Raw genomic sequence first — 17,252 nt, 5'->3', positions numbered from 1 at the left:
TAAAAAACCGAGATCGAGACAAACATTTTCATCTCGATACGAAACCGAGAAAGACATTCATTTCAAACTATGAAAAACCGAGAACGAGACAAACATTTTCATCTTGATACGAAACCGAAAGACATTCATTTCACACTATGAAAAAACCGAGAACGAGACAAACATTTTCAATTCGATACGAAACCGAAAAAGGCATTCATTTCACACTATGAAAAACCAAGAACGAGACACATTTTCATCTCGATACGAAACCGAAAAACATTCATTTCAAACTATGAAAAACCAGAGAACGAGACAAACATTTTCAATTCGATACGAAACCGAGAAAGGCATTCATTTCAAACTATGAAAAACCGAGAACGAAACAAAGATTTTCATCTCGATACGAAACCGAGAGAGGCATTCATTTCACACTATGAAAAACCGAGAACGAGACAAACATTTTCATCTTGATAGGAAACCGAGAAAGACATTAATTTCAAACTATGGAAAACCGAGAACGAGAAACATTTTCATCTCGATACGAAACCGAGAAAGGCATTCATTTCAAACTATGAAAAACCTAGAACGAGACAAACATTTTCAACTCGATACGAAACCGAGAGAGGCATTCATTTCACACTATGAAAAACCGAGAACGAGACAATCATTTTCATCTCGATACAAAACCGAGAAAGACATTCATTTCAAATTATGAAAAACCGAGAACGATACAAACATTTCCAGCTTGATACGATACCAAGAAAGACATTGCTATCAAACTATTAAAAAAAAAAAGAGAATTTAACACGCTTTTGATGTAATTGTATCTTACTTACATTGTGTAATTGTGCTTGACTTTTGTGAGGGGGCTGTTTAATTTAGGAGGGAGGAATCTTTGCATTTAATTGCGTGAGATTATTCTGAAATTCTAACATTGTGCTTAGAGGCGATTTATTTTTTATTTAATCTGCCTAGTTTTGATATAATTGTAGCTTCCTTACATTATGTGTTTTTGCCAGTAAATTTGAGAATGAGCTCGTGAAACTTATGTTCTTGGTGTTTTAATTTCCATCAGACGTTTTGAGGTAATGACATTTCAGAATGATATTTTTTTTTATTGTGATTTTAAAATTTTATGTCGGTAGATGTAGATCTAGAATGACCTAATGGAATATAAAGTCAGCCAGGGCGGGTGAATGCATGTGACACATGAATGACTTGGTCAGTGAATAAGTTAGAGCCATGCATTGCAGCTAAGTTAAGAGAAGCTAGTAATTTCACTGTGCACAATTTTCTTATCTTTAAAAACAAGATTTTTCTGCCTGTTTACCGCCTTTCTAGGTTAAATGTGTCAACGACAATGAATGAATAAATGTACATGCCTTAACTTGTTTAAATTAATCGCTGACTGAAAATCTGTATATCCTCCTAAATTGTATCTATTAATATTTTTCTTTCGAATGCGTTTCAATGCTAAGATCAAAATGCAAAAATTGTGCGTACATAAATGTAAATCACTACATTTGGAAGAAAAAATTATCTAGTACAATGTATATATTACTTTATATTTTGGTATATTAAAATAATTGGTATTCAGCAGATTTGTATATCCTTATTTACTATTCTTGTTTAACAACATTCTGCTGAACATTACGTAGTAATTCTTTCCCGCTGTAGAAGCAATATTCGGAAATGCTGAGAATCGAACAGCTCTGGCTACTGCTGGAAGGGTCGGATCGGCGTGACGTCACGCGGCAAGGGACTGGCCTTCTAGCTCTAGGGGGTGATGATTTCGTTGGGTGGAGGAGGGGATGTGAGAGACTGCTTCTGGAGTCGGTGAAAAGAATTAGAGGGGAGGAATCCGCCTTCGCGCACATATTAGGAAACAATGTATCGACTGACCGACCGAGGTTCGGGAGCTGCTTTCAGGGTGGGGTGAATGAAAATACATTTTAATGGATAATTGAACTTTAGCGGACAAAAAGTCCTCATCGGAAAGGAAAAGTTGGACAAGTTATATTCTCCCCTCTTCCTTTCCAAAAATGAGTTCCTACCCCTTGTTGTCGCAGTGCATAACAGCGCCTGGTGATAGATGAGAAAAAATAATTGTAAATATTTTAAACATGGACGTCCGCTGTATTTTTTCCAGGGAAGGGCAAACAAGGTATTTTTCCAAGGTGTCAAACGAGGCATATTTTCTTCCAAAATAGTATAATCTCCTAAAAAAAACTTCAGTTTGAAGTTAGCATGCACCTGTAATGCCCTTCTAATAATTAACAAATTGAGATTGAAATGAAGTTATACGTATGTGTAAAATGTACAAGTTTTAGGTTGAAATTTATTTTCTAGGGTGGCCGTCGCCCCTCCCCACCTTTTCAGACTTTCATGCAATTAAATGGATACACGGTCAAACAAATACCCGTAAGAGGATGGAAGAGAGGACGCTAAACCTTTGACTACGAAGAATAGCATTCGTATTTTTCAAGCTCTCCCCCCCCCCCCCCCCCGGCCCCACTTTTACTTTGAGAAAATGGAAGAGCACGGAAACGGAATGTTCTCGTAAGTTTGATATGATGATCTATCGAGTTCCTTCTACAGTTTCTTGCAATGCGAGTTGCGAAAACATGCCACAAAAAGGATTAAAGGTGAATTATGTACTTGCCCATCCCTCCCTCGTTGTTGAGCTTCTGCAGCATTACTGTATAAACAGAGTTGCACGCATAGCTACGCGGAAAACCGCCACTATCAACAATCAGCAACAAAAGACGGGACCTCGCTCTCTCTCTCTCTCTCTCTCTCTCTCTCTCTCTCTCTCTCTCTCTCGATGGTTCGTAGGAATGAGTCATCGACTGGGAGCGTTAGCGACATATATAAGCAAAGCTCACGACTTCTGAGGAACTACCACAGGTCATTGCAGTTCCTTTTCGGGAAGCACTTCGCCGAAGCTCGCTCAAAGGAACGAACGACCAACTCCTCCCGATGTTGGTTTCGTGCAGCTCAAGTGAAGGGGTTGGGGGAGGACTTGCAGGAGTTAGCTCGAGTGAAAAGAATTAGGGAAAAGGGAACTGCGCTCACTACTCGACTTCCCACAAGAAAACCAGAAAACATACACAGCAGTAACAATACACGCAAAGCTCACGACTCCTGGAACGAGGAACTCCCAGAGAGGAACTGCTCGTTCACTCCGAAGGATCGAGCATGAAACACCCCGGGTTCGACCACACACACACAATACACCCTCACGGCACAACGTTGCAATTGCGGTATCTCAGAATAGTACTTGACTGCAATGTACCGGGTTCGAAGTTGTGACGGGGAACATTATTCTGTTTTACCCATGATGTTAGCTCTTTTCTAGCCGGAGATATGATGTTCTTATACACTCAGGGTTCGGGTATATACAAAAGGTTGTTTCACGTTGATGGTAACGATTTCGATCACCAGGGAGCAGCACGTAGGCACAACACAGAGCAGCCAGAGCCAGTAGGACGAAAGTACTGTGTGTTGACTTGCAAGGACGATGGTTGGTGTGTGAGTGAGTGTTTATATGGCACCAAAAATTCCAGTCTTTTGGGAGGGGTACATCTGTGCCCTTTCCGACGTTGGTTACAGTTATAGCCAGATAATTAAACAGTGCAACATGAAAGCATTCCATGTGTCAAAGAAGGGCATCAATGCAGTGTTGAATCGCCATAGAGCTTTCACTGTACCTGTTGCTGGAACCAGTCAAAGTGGGCCTCGGACATATCGGAAGCCCAAGCGTTCCTCCGATGTTGTGCGGAAAGTGAGATCCTTGGTGCGATGTGAAAACCTTGCAAGGCAAAGAGTGATTGCACAGGCAGTGAAATGTTTCCCTGCAACTGTAAATCGCATCATAGCCCAAGATTTACAACCTGTGCGGAAGCACAAGGCTCAAGTTCATAAGTTGCGTGCCTCACATGTCCAGGAGAGGAAGCCCAACAGTCGGAAGCTCTACGAACGCCATATGGGAGGGGACCGCTGGAAGTATGTGGTGTCCCTGGATGAAGCATGGGTGTATCTCTCGGGATGTGGTAAAAAAGGGCGATCTACTATCGTCCACGTGATGCAAGAGGTCGATCTGAGTGGGTACGTGAATGTGCTGAAAGGCTTCCACGCGGGTTCATGGTTGTTGGTGGTTACTGCCATAACGGCAAACTTCCACTGCGCAGAGTGGAAAAAAAGGCTAAAATAAATGTAGCATATTACCAGACGAATATTTTGGATCCACTTTACAGACATGATATCTCTTCTCTCTATGGCAGCGACACATCTCGTGTTGTCATCCACCAGGACAAGGCTTCCAGTCATACGGCAAGGTCCACTCAGGCATACATGGATCGGATGGCACGTGAAACGGGAATTCATGCAATCCCCTTTACAGACATCCCTGTGAAATCCCCCGATGCCTCTTCCATGGATTTTTGTGGGTTTCCGTTGTTGAAACGAGCCTTGGGAAGCAGACGGCCCCGTACAATTGAGGGTCTTTGGAAAGCTTGTCAGGAGGAATATGATCGTTCGGACCAATGTGTTCTTCAACGCAGTCTCCTCCAATGGAAACTCCGCTGCAGGGCCATTGCTGCAAGACAGGGGTATCACGTGGAGCACCACCGCTGGTGGCGTCACGGTTTTTCTTAAGGTCAGGTGGGTTCTAACTTTGTTACCATGGACGTGAAACGACCTTCTGTATATATAATGAAAGTTAGCGTCGACGTAACCAGTTTATTACACTGGGGTGAAATTAAATATCCGCACAAAACAAAGTCACAATATCTCCTGATAAGATTTCACTGCATTTTTGTCGTTCTTGAAGTTCCAGGTTCGAATCTCCTCTGCAGATGTCTTGGAGAGGGAGGACAGGGACCATTCAATTTTTCTCCAGTGGGGAATAAAGGACCTTATTTTTCTTTTATGGCATTGGGTCGCCTTTGTGCTGACTTGGGGACAATAGGGCATTATTTAAACGACTCAAGGAACATTTAAATCTGCTTTCCTAGTAAAGAGTAAATCGACATAGCAACAGAAATTTACTATAAGCTTACAAAGGATAATACTTAGTTAAACTTTATTTACTTTAATTAATTACTTGAATAATGCTAAGCTGAAGGCAGTAATAAAACACTGCTCATTTTTCCCTTAATGAAAAAGTAACTAACGATGAACATCACCCTTCGTATAATCTACCTGGTAGGCCAAGAAATATTGCTATCGCTCGTATAATCTACCACAGTAGGCCAAAAGATGACGTCATTTCTGCATCGACTGTTGTGAAATGTATAATCTACTAGTAGGCCGTCTCCCAACAGTAAATATGTCCACGAGCTAAACCGTAACCCAATACAAGGCGTATAATCTACCTGTAGGCCGTACAAGGAGTACGTTTCCGTTCTACAGGCAGGCTGTAGGAGGTTGAGCTTGAAGCAATGCGTATATTCTACCCGGTAGGCCGAGAAATATTGCTACCTCTCGTATAATCTACCAGAGTAGGCCACACTGTAAGAAGCCCTCTTGTATCCCTAAGCACCCGTGTGCTTGCAATGCTGGGCTATTTGCGGGAGCAGAGCTCGACCATGAGTCGCCGAAGAATCAACACAAAACTACCCAAAACTACCTGGCCGGGGCAGATTCGATGCTTATATACAATTCCGAGCGCAGCGCCAGTGCCTCTAGTGGATTCTCGTGAACTACGAGAGCACTGCTTAACATGAGGTGCCATCTATACAGATTAACAATGAACTATTAGAAACAATAACGCTCCCTAGTGAGATAGCATAGCAGTGAAATCCTATTCAGAAGCGATAACAAAACCGATAAGATTATACAATGCTATTCAACAATGACAAATGCGTAACTTGTGGCGATCTCGCAGGATCGTTACAAGCACTTCACAGTTCCCAAGAGGGAGTAGTTCAAAAGGAACAGTTCGTTCACGAACGACCCGATTGTAGAGACTTGAACAGAATACCAGTTTTGATGGGGAAAATTAGTCAGTGCAAAGAAGTGAATTTAGTTTCTGTGGATTTGTATTGCGTGCGGGACATTTAAAGTTGTACGCCTGAATGTCGCGTGAATGTGTCGAAATCCTGTAGAACCGATTGAATCGCGCGTAATTGCTTTATTAAATGGTGATAACTACAGTTCATTGGCGAAATCACTCTTTTCGAAGTCTTTTGTAATCGTTGCACAGCGTCACCTATGTATGCAGATGCACAGGATTTATTTGGATGTTTCATTGTACGAAGGTGAAAGTTGTGTTCAACTCTCCTGGTGATGGGTGAATCTTGAGGATCACTTCTAGGATGCTGTTCTAGGAATCACGGGTATCTATTGCTTGGAGTCTCAGGATAAATTGATTCCTCGGAACATAAGAAGAAGCTTATTTGTTGTTTCAAGTAACACATGGGAAGCTTATCGTGGAAGGATATGTGCTTATGGTGGTTATGTAACAACAAGAAATCTTAATTATCTTTTGGAGATTTGAAATTATCATTCTTTGATGTTGTGCTTATACTGTTTGTGAAATTAACGCAGATTGATCATTCCTTTTGAATGGAGAGTTTATTAATAGTAGACTAATAGTCAGGCTTCAAGCAAACAAACTTAGACTATGGAATTTCAGGAAGAAAATTAAAGAATGCAAGTGCAAAGTGATCATATAAAGCCTACTTCGAATGTCATAATTGGTTTTCTCTTTCTGGCCAGGGTTATATAAAAGTTATTTGGTCGACGATCCTCACTTAAAAGTCTAATTTTCAGGATAATTAAATAATGTTTCACTTACAAATAGCAACGTTCTATATCCTTCTAGTACATGTTCTTTTTTATATTTTGTTTCATTCAGACTTTCTTTTCAGGCACAAATGGTAATTATTTTTAATAAATAAATGAATTTATCCTTAAGCGCACATAGAGATCAAGAATATCCTACCTTTCACGATAATTCTATATCTTGCGAGGTTCTCAATTTTGTAATAGTTCGTAATTCTTCGTTTTCTTCATTCACTTCTTCAATAGACAATTTCTTAAGATCCGAAAGCGTCATAATACTTATAGTGTTCCAGTTTAGTGCACTTAATTTTTTAGAGTCCCATATACATCTATATATAAAAATACATATTATTTTGTTAACCATTTGCTTTTAGATACGCCGCTGCTCATTACATGTTGGCAAAACTTATACGTTGCCGTTCATTCTTATTTGGTCTGTGATTTGCCAATAGGCGATACTGGACTATAATCTGAATCAACGAAACTTAGAATGGTGTTGATTTCTGTCAGATAAGATATTAAGCAATTAAGATCCAAATTATAAGAATGCATAGTATATCGGTAAAAATATCTGCATGCGAGTTTTAAATAAATGTAAAATTATTACAGCCTAAAAAATAGTATTCTGGGAGCTCTTTGCAAACGTCTACAAGATTAATAAGAGAGCAGACCAACTAAGTCCATCCCCTCCCCCCTCCTTCTCTGATAAAATCATACCGGGTGGTCCAAAAGTCCCGGAACGGTCACATATCGTGAGAAATACACATCGAATCTGAAAATGAAAAAAATAGGTGTTTAATAAGTGAAAGAAAGCTATTCAATGATATCACACTTGATTCCCCAACCTCGCCCCCTGGGGGTGGGGTAGGGCGGGGTGCAACTATAAAATTTTAAATGGGAACCCCCATTTTGTATTGTGGAATCGGAAAGAGGACTTCATTCCGAGTCCAACGAGCTATCAACCATCCTCCTAGCTCAATTAGGAACGGAGATATGGCGATTTTTTTAAAAAAATAGAATTTTTTTTTAAAAAAACCCTTCCATATACTCTATTGAAAGGTCTTGTCGGACATATTCCGAATCTGCAATCGCTTTCACTCTAGCTCAATTAGGAGCAGAGCGACCCTTTGAAATTTTTGGGGGTTTTATGAAATTTTCACGTTTTTTGGGGGGGATTTAAAATCGCCATATCTCCGTTCCTAATTGAGCTAGGAGGATGGTTGATAGCTCGTTGGACTCGGAATGAAGTCCTGTTTCCGATTCTAGAATACAAACTGGGGGTTTCCATTTAAAATTTCACAGTTTCCCCCCGCTCCACCCCCAGGTGACGGGGGTGGGGAATCAAGTGTGATATTATTGAATAGCTTTCTTTCACTTATTAAACACCTTTTTTTCATTTTCAGATTCGATGTGTATTTCTCACGATATGTGACCGTTGCGGAACTTTTGGACCACCCGGTATATCACACCCTGGTGATCATTTTCAGTTGACGTAGATTTGATTTATTACATACCTAGGAAAGACTTCCAGTGTCTTCGCCAACAGCTGAACTGCCTTTTTCTACAATAAGATGTATTAAAACATGGCTAATGTCAACAATGGGAAAGGTAAATGTTCTGCCATATTACTGTTCAACACTGGCGTACGAAGGATTTTTTTTTCTGGAATGGCTGGAATTGTAAAGGTGGATAGATTTCAAGGGGTGCAGCATACACAGTGAGATATTACGTATATTTAGAACTTTCCATTCTTAAAATGGCGATCGGGGGTCATTCTAAAGGGCGTTTGCATTTACCACTCTGTTTTCCTTCGAGTTCTTCACTGCTTTTATTTGAAAATGTTAATTTTCTCACAATTTCAAAGGAGGCTGTAGCTCCATCAGCTACCCCCCTTTCCTTGCGTAGGCCAGTGCTGTTAAACACAGAAAAAGAAATTTTAGTTGAACGACAAAAAAAATCAGGAATTTATACAGATGTGCAAGAAACAGTGCACTTCTATTGAAGTTTTAGATACGTAATTGGTTTTATATCTTAAAGTTTTCTTCACGAATCTAGTCACAAGTGGTTCTCAGTTGTAGTAAAATTATGAAAATGTAAAGTTTCGTTATATAGAAATTAAGGAAATTTAATTTTTCACTATTCCATTACCTATGTAGATTGTGCTTTTAAATGCCTTGCAGCATTATAATTTGCTCAGTACCATGAATACAGGATTACTCATTAAAATTATGACATATTAAAACCATACTTTCTTTATTCTAAAGAAGAAATGTGTTCTTTAATAAATTTGCAACGATCTGTAATAGCGTATTTATTCCTTTTATCAATTCCATTTTCTTTGGATAAGATGATGTGGGGACCATCTGTCTCCCAAGGAGAATGCCCGTGATGATTTTCGTAATGGATAAAAGCACGAATAAAGTTAGCCCCAGGTAGCCCCCCCCCCCCCCCCCAAGCGGATGGGCATAACTACGCCTATGTCTCCAGGGTGGCCTCACGGGTTATCATGGGGAGGGAGAGTTTATATATCAAATCCATTTTTCAAAGGTTTAACAGTGCTAAACGAATTTAAATTAGGGAGTGATGGGATTGTGCTTTAAGTTAATGTAGCACATCGAAAATTTTAGAAATATCAAACAGTTTTTTTCTACATCTGAAAACACGGGCATTTCTAGAAGTAGTAATTGACTGCTACTAACCTCATCACACACTCCATACTTCATTTGTTGATACATGTATTTATCATAATTGAGATAGGACACTGATTTAAGATTCTTTCGATCAGGTTTGATGAAATCTACTCGACGAGCATCAAAATTCTTCCACCTATGCTAGTTGAGGAAATAAATTGGGAAAACGTTTTTTTCAGAAAACTATTTTGCAAGCACGTCCTCCTCCGTAGCCGAGCGGGTTAAGGCGTTCACTCGTCTTGAGATCGTTCGCTGCGGGACGGCGTAGGTTCGGGCTGACCCCCCCGACTATTCCAATACTGGTTGCAGGTCTCCATGCTTAGAGGTGACGAAGGAAAGCGTGGGAGGGAGACCGGCAGTCGGTAGGTATGCCTAGGCCCTTCAGGGCTGTTGCGCGACGGATTATTATTTTGCAAGCAACGTTTCAATGGTAGATTGTGAATTTTTCATGTATAATATATGAAAGATAACGAGAAAATCTTAGAAAACGTCTTAAGATTGAGAAAATTTCCTTGACGGGCCAGGTAGCTTCTTAGAATATTTCATGTTCACGTTCATATCAAGAAGTTGTATATCTCGGCTACTATTACATATAGAATAATCGCATTTGCTGTGTACGAATGTTGGATCCATTACCAACGCGAATGTTGTTGTCACAAACCCCCAGCATTGAGTCTTCGGATGTGACTGCAACGTCAAATATCAGTACTCCCAAATTAATCAGAAAAGAAAATGTTATCTTTTTATCTAGTTTGTTGTGTTAAATATTGTAAATGGATAAAACAGAATTTTCATCCTGTGATAATATACACACAGACAAACACGCTATTCCTTCAACTGGTAATCAAATAACAAATAGCACTTTGCATCGCACTTTAAACTGTAGGTTCAGCCCCGATTGGCCTATCAGTGCATGAATTCGACTTAAAAACAGCAGCATAATAGCCCCCTTCTTTTATTGTCCTTCTTCTTCTTCTTCCTTTTGTAGCAAGTTTTACCTGGCCACTTTACAATTTTGTACAAATCATAATTTTGTCGCCTTTTATATCAATACTCAGTAAAAAGCACATAGTGATTTATACTGAAATTCCAGTTTCAATTGATCACTTCTTTCATAAAAATGCTTAAAGCGAAACACTTCATCCTTAATTTACAAGGTAAATGAGTAACTCTTATTTTGCAACAAGTTTTGAGAACCAAAAAACGTACCTCAAAATGTTTCTTGCGCTTCCACAGCAAAAAGAACCTCCTTTATAAAACTTTCAGACTAAAGTAATATGCTTTCACAATTTTAGTCGTGTTATATAGATAGTCAACTGCGCAAAATATGTCATTCGCTTTATCCGTGAACAGTCAGTATTCTCTCAATGCCAGGAAACATTATCATCATCAAATGTCTCTCTCGTATACAATATACCGGAGAGCTTTATACGACAACGCCTAATGCTTTCCGGGAAATTCCATTATTCCTCTTTGAACAAAAGACGTCTCAGTCCATACAACTTTGCATGTTCTGCCCTTTTTCGCCTACAGCAGTGCCCTCCCCTTCCATCGATCGATTGATTGATTTGCTTTATTTTACTTCGCCTTTTGTGCCACTTTTAGCTAATTTGCGAAGATGAGGATGAGTGATTATATGTCTCCTCCCTTTCATGTTTCGCTGACTCATTCAACATTCCAACATGCAGAAAGAGGATAATATTTGAGAACTGAAGCTTATGTTGCATTAAAATTCTTCCATCGCATATTAAAAACATCACTACATTGCCAGAGCATAAAACAATAGTCATCGTTCGATCATTAATAAAGAAAACAATCATTTTTTTCTCGTTTGCAGTGATATCAATGTCGTCCTGTAATCGAAAGTTCCCGGGTTCGATACTCAGTGGAGGCACATAGTAATTCAGATCCCACTTTAAACTATAGGTGCAGTCTCGATTAGCCTTACTGTGCATAAAATGAACATAAAACTTCAATTCAAACAAACTAAGCAAATCGTTAGCAAAAATAAATCGGGAGAAGAAAGCTATGCTTAATTAAGGGATGCTATCGCCATTCCTTTTTTTAAAAAATCGGGTAGCCATCAGACTTTCGTATCTCACAAAAAGCAACGTCGAAGACTAGTTTTGAGAGGTCAACATTAGGCTGACGGCAAAAAAATTAATACGGTTTGGGCATTAAGCCTACTTTTTTCCTTTTTTAAAAATAAAATTGATTTCATTTCGACCAAAAACTTTACCTCAACTTGTATTAGGGAATGAAAATGCTATTCATTTCCATGGGCATAGTTTCAAAACATTATGTACTCTTCGCAATATCTTATTTGACCGCCCCGAAAGAATTCTAAGTACCGAAATCGTAAACATTGCACTTAGACTCCAGGTGAGAGTAGCCAACTTTGAGTAGGTCCTTCCACTAGACGAAAAACGCTGCGGTGAGAGGTTTTCAATTTAACACTTTCCATGAACTTAGAAACTATAAACCGCTATTATAATACACAATCAAACAGATTCATAAACGTCAACATGTTTTTAAGGGTATATCGTCATGAAGTTAACGTAGAACAGTTGGTTAGATGCTGTTATCCTCATTTTTCGTCAAGCGTGAAAGGTCACGGGTTCAAATCCCACCCTCTCCTCTTTCTTATCTTTTTTTTTGTTTCCTGAACATAGACCGTTGATATTAGAATATTTAAAAAATGAATACAGTGCACACTTTAGGGACGTCCCTTCTGCGCATATTTCCCCTTAGAAGTAACAGATTTCCAGGATTTAAAGTTAAAACTTTTCTTTTTAGTTATTGTTCATATGTTGTGTTAACACACACATCATGATTATTCACAAATCACATATATTTATTCAATATGCAAAATGTAATGTTATTTAAGTTATGTATTGTTTGTTCTTCAATGACACCTAAAATATTGATTATTTGATTTCGATATACTAAAAAATATATATACAGTTATGTTAAGTAGTAATGTAGTGCAGTACTGTAACGAAGGAGAGCATTTAATAAGTTCAAATTGCTAAGGTTGGTAATTTTATGTCCGTTCCTTCGTAATGACTGTTGTCAATCCCCTCACCACCATCTTATCATGCGTCTAAAACTAATAGTAAATCGCTAATTAACATAAATAAATTGTTATTGCGACGAAGGCCGATTCGATAAGAAACTACTAATAAGTATTTATATAGTGAGTGACAAACAAAAAATTCAAAACCTCATAATGATCGTTAATTCGTCACTGCTTTGTATTTAAAATGTTTGTCTTATTTGAACAGAAAGTACGAGTATCAGATCTAACAAACTTTTCCCAATAACTTTGCAATATTCGAAACCAACATTACAGACTTAGCTCTACGTAACTTGATTCTGCTCATCACGCGGCATGTGACTTCCTCCCTCCTACCATGAAAATAACTTCCTATTACTATTTCCTTTCACCTCGTGAAATACAGAGACCAATGTTAACTTAGCACGGTAGATAAACTTTACATCCAACGATAAACTCCTGAAAAAATCCTGCCTAGGTGGAGAATCGAACCTACGACCTCCCTCGTGAGTGTTTAAAGTTTAAAGTTTGCTACCAGTTTGAAGAAACCAATTCACAATAATGTCATGTCTACCTAGGTATAATTTCCTCATGGCAATTTTCATGAGGAATCGAATTCAGAAAAATCGAGAAACGCTGAAAAGGAAAAATGATGAACATGTCTATTGGTGTTCTGTCATATTTTGTAAATTGTGTAAAAATTCCGTGCTTTGAAGAAGCAATCGTTCAGTTACCAAGTATTTTGTTGTTTGTTTAAAGTAGGAACAGGAGAGCGAAAAGGAGTAATTTGAACCTGGACCTGGTTGCCAAGAAACTTCAGCTTTTTTCCAAAGACTGTATGAAAAGAGAGAGGAAAGGGATATTCAACGTATGAAATATAAAATATCTGTGAGATTAACACAATGGAAACCTTGCAAGATAATACTAACGAACTTCAAACTATGAAAATGATATTCTTGTGGTGGAAAAGTGCAAGTCATTTTCGAAATATGAACTTGATTTTTTTCTGTATTATAAAGTGGAGATATGGGACGATACGATCCCTCAGCAAGAAAAAAATTAAGTAAGCCGCCTCCTTCCCTCCAACTTTTTCAATGGTCATAATTAGTAATTAGGGTCCGGAAGTTGATGAAAAATCAACTTTTTTTCTGACCCTTAAAAACAATGCCAAATCTGATATCATATCTGTTTCCCTTAAGTTAGAGCCTGAAAACACTTTCTATTTTACATTTTTCGGCCTTTTTTGGCTTTTAGTTTATTTGTTAGTATTTTTAACAGTTTTCGTTGCATTTTTACTTATTTTTTAGGTTTTTTTTTGTCTTCCCCTGTTCTTTCGTGCATTTTAAATGCATTTACTAGTAAAACTTACCAATTTAGATTTTTTTGACATGGTCTTTTTAGCAAATTCACCATGAATCGAAAATACGGTCAATGGAAAAGCATAATATTATTCTTAACTGAAATGTTTGGCAATGGATTAAAATACTTTGTGTGAAGACTACTTTGAGGTTCTTTTTCTGGACACTATTATCGCTTTAATATGTGGTTTTAAACTAAAATTAGTCACAATATTAAATGAAATTATACTCTGGTATACGCGAAGCAGAACTGTATTTTCGGATGCTGGCCGACTACAGTATCTTAGAAGGCCCACTCTGAAAGGAGATGAATTGGTTGATTTAGTGTTTTAAGTGAACTTTATGCACAGTAAAGCTAATCGGGACTGGACCTACAGTTTAAAGTGGGATCCGAACCACTATGTGCTTCCACCGGAAAAAGAGATGAATGATTTATAAAGAAAAACCTTGAGGTATATTTTATGTAACCTTGATGTCAACAAAGAAATCTACATTATCACTTAGTTACTCTCTTCCCCTTTCCTTCAGTAGTTTCAACCACTAAACAACGGGCTTCATTGACTTATTAGACTACTTACTCTCTTGTAATTTATGACAAAGCATTTCCAGATGCAGAAAGATGCGATGTAAAGTCTGAGGTGGGTAGTTTCAAACGTTGAATATAGCATAATATTTGTGGTTGTATCATTTAAAAATCCGACGTATATTTTAGTCCGCAGTGAAGAGCATAAACAAAGAACACCGTATCTGTGTGGGTGTGTGTATGATGGTATGTGTGTGTGTTGTTGTTGTTGTTGTCGTTCTTTTACGTCTAGCTTCTGCACAGATAGGCTAATCGGGACTGGACCTACAGTTTAAACAGGAATCCGAACCACTGTGCAATGAGCCTCCACCTGATATTAAAATGGGGACACCTTGATTACAACATGCTGTTTAAGAACATGTATTTATGATATATTAATTCTTAATGTGTGTTAACACAGCTTTTGACAGCTGTATGAAAAGAAAGGTCTTGCCAAAAATCCTGCCAATTACTGAAAATTCAAGAAGATGAGTAGAAACATTCCCGAGGTATGCATCGCATAAATATTTACAGTGATTTAATATAATCTTATATCACATTATTACAACACTTCGTACTCGGTAAATAACAATAAAAATTGAATCAGGAGTGGGTGAGATTTGAACATATGATGTTTCGTTCATGACGTAAAAATAGAACAAGACGACCTTCTAACCAACTGCTCCAGGAGATTACTAACGTGAAACTCTGTAAAACAAGTTGATCTCAGTTGAAATAACATATATCCGGAGTTCCGAACTTTTTTTCGCCACATATCGCACTTTGTAGAATCGTCCGGTATTGTGCAATTTATCTTTACTGTAATTTAACCTAAAATCGAGAGAAATTTGCTTCATTGCATTGAAATGTGATTTCAATTCTCTCCGTGTGGTGGAGAACGAGTTCAGTGTTTCCAACTGCACATAAATTAGCCCTATTTTCTATTTCAGAACGAATATTCTTTAAAAATAAATATCAACATTTGTATTTCCAATTTACAATTTTTGTTTAATTGCGTATTATATTACTGGTTTAGGGTTACTAACTTCATGGAATGTGATATAATGAAAGAAATTCACAAGAGCGTTTTTGTTCAGAAAGAAAAAAAACTGTTGCTAAATTGGATACTACAGGGTGTCCCACGAACTGCGCAACTGGGAATTAAGAGTGGCGTTACTTTGTAACCGAAACCTGTACATACATAAGTCATACACCAAATGTTAGCTCTGTCCAAGTAGATATTTTAAAACATAGAGACAACAAACGGGGTGCAGTGTTGTTCATGCAGTGTTGCCAAATGTATGTGAAAGTGTAAATTTATTTTTCCACAAAGCATGGAAAATTGAATGTCAAACATTCGTACGGAAATTTGGACGTCAATTTCCACCTTGGGTAGGTGGACTATTTCGCCATCTATAGTTCAGAGAAGAAAACCGATCGTTTTCGCGTATAGCCAATCCTGAAATGCCTCGTAAAGACGTACCGGTCCAAATGGGTGTTTTAAAACAATTATATGGTGCAGTGGCAACACTGTTGATGTTTGAAGGCAACAAAAGGTGTGTTTAGTGATGGTCTATGACATGGAAATACTGGAAACAGGAAAAAAAGAAAATGAAAATTATGGTGAAAAAAGTGTTACTTACCTATTCCTGGCAACCATGCAATGCGCGTAACAGGCAATGTAGCTTTACAAAAGATGTTGAAAATGACAACCATTTTCCCTGAGGCATTCATCAACACGTTTTATTATGTTGGAAGCAACTTTATGCAAGGTTCATTGGTTTATATTGTTAATGGCTGTGCAAATGTTTATTTTTAGATCATCAAGTGTTCTTGGGTTATTAATGTAAACTGTTTGTTTCAAATAACCCCACAGAAAAAAATCTGGAGACGTCAGATCCGGGGAGCGACTGGACCATAAGTTTTTGCTTATAATGTGATCGCCAAAAAACTCTCCCAACATGTCTAAAGTTTGATTAGACGTGTGACATGTTGCGGAGTCTTGTTGAAACCAACAATCACGTTCATCACGTTCCAACAGTGAAATAAACTGTGTGATAAGGTCACGATAAATTATTCCGTCAACTGTTGTGTTGAAAAATAATGGACCGATTATTTTTCTCCGCGAAATCGCGCACCACACACCGATCTTTTGTGGATGAAGTGGTTGTTCATGTAACAAATGGGGATTGTTACTTGACCAGTGTCGAGAATTTTGACTGTTGACATATCCATTTAAGTGGAACCATGCTTCATCCGTGAAAAAAAAACTTATCCAAAATATTCACACCATTGTCTCTAATAAAATTTCTAAACCACTGGCAGTATCTTACACGTGCACCTTTGTCTGCTTCCTTCAGTTCTTGCACAGCCTGTACCTTATATGCACGTAGGTGCAATTGTTTTAACGCTCGGTGAGTTGTTGTTTTTGATACACCTGACTGTGCAGCAAGTTTACGAACAGATTTGCTGGGAGATTGTGATATTCTCTGCTCCACATCCTGCAGCACACCTTGTGTCAAAGCTGGTGGTTGTCTGTGGTAGGGTTTGTCATTAACTGATCCTGTTTCACGAAATCTGGAAACAAGTCGATATATCGTCGAATTTTCTGGAACACTGTTATGCGGATATTTCTCGCGAAACACAGTTTTTACACTAGCATACGATTTTGAACAAAAATAATGTTCCACAATGAACACCATCTCTTCCAAAGAGTACTTCATTTCACAGAACAATTCTAATCTTCCCCTAGGAACAATGCGAAATGCACGGCTCAAACAGTTCTGAGTACACAACTAACTCATTCTTTTGTTCTCGTT

The 17,252-nt window shown here is 38.2% G+C and overlaps 1 protein-coding gene across 1 annotated transcript in view; it reads right to left on the bottom strand.

Annotated features, from left to right (window-relative positions):
* The window catches only part of LOC145991369 (trehalase-like), a 214,774-nt gene extending 203,959 nt beyond the window's left edge, over positions 1 to 10,815 (bottom strand). Inside the window, exon 1 of the mRNA XM_083127361.1 lies at positions 10,668 to 10,815. The gene's annotated coding sequence lies outside the window, so the exon portion shown is untranslated. The remainder of the gene's footprint in view (positions 1 to 10,667) is intronic.
* Between the last annotated feature and the right edge of the window lie 6,437 nt (positions 10,816 to 17,252).

This window comes from Lepisma saccharinum, chromosome 8, assembly GCF_977018435.1.
Source record: "Lepisma saccharinum chromosome 8, izLepSacc3.1, whole genome shotgun sequence".
Classification (NCBI taxonomy): domain Eukaryota; kingdom Metazoa; phylum Arthropoda; class Insecta; order Zygentoma; family Lepismatidae; genus Lepisma; species Lepisma saccharinum.
The sequence above is the reverse complement of the archived record's forward strand: the minus strand, read 5'-3'. Positions and strand labels throughout refer to the sequence as shown.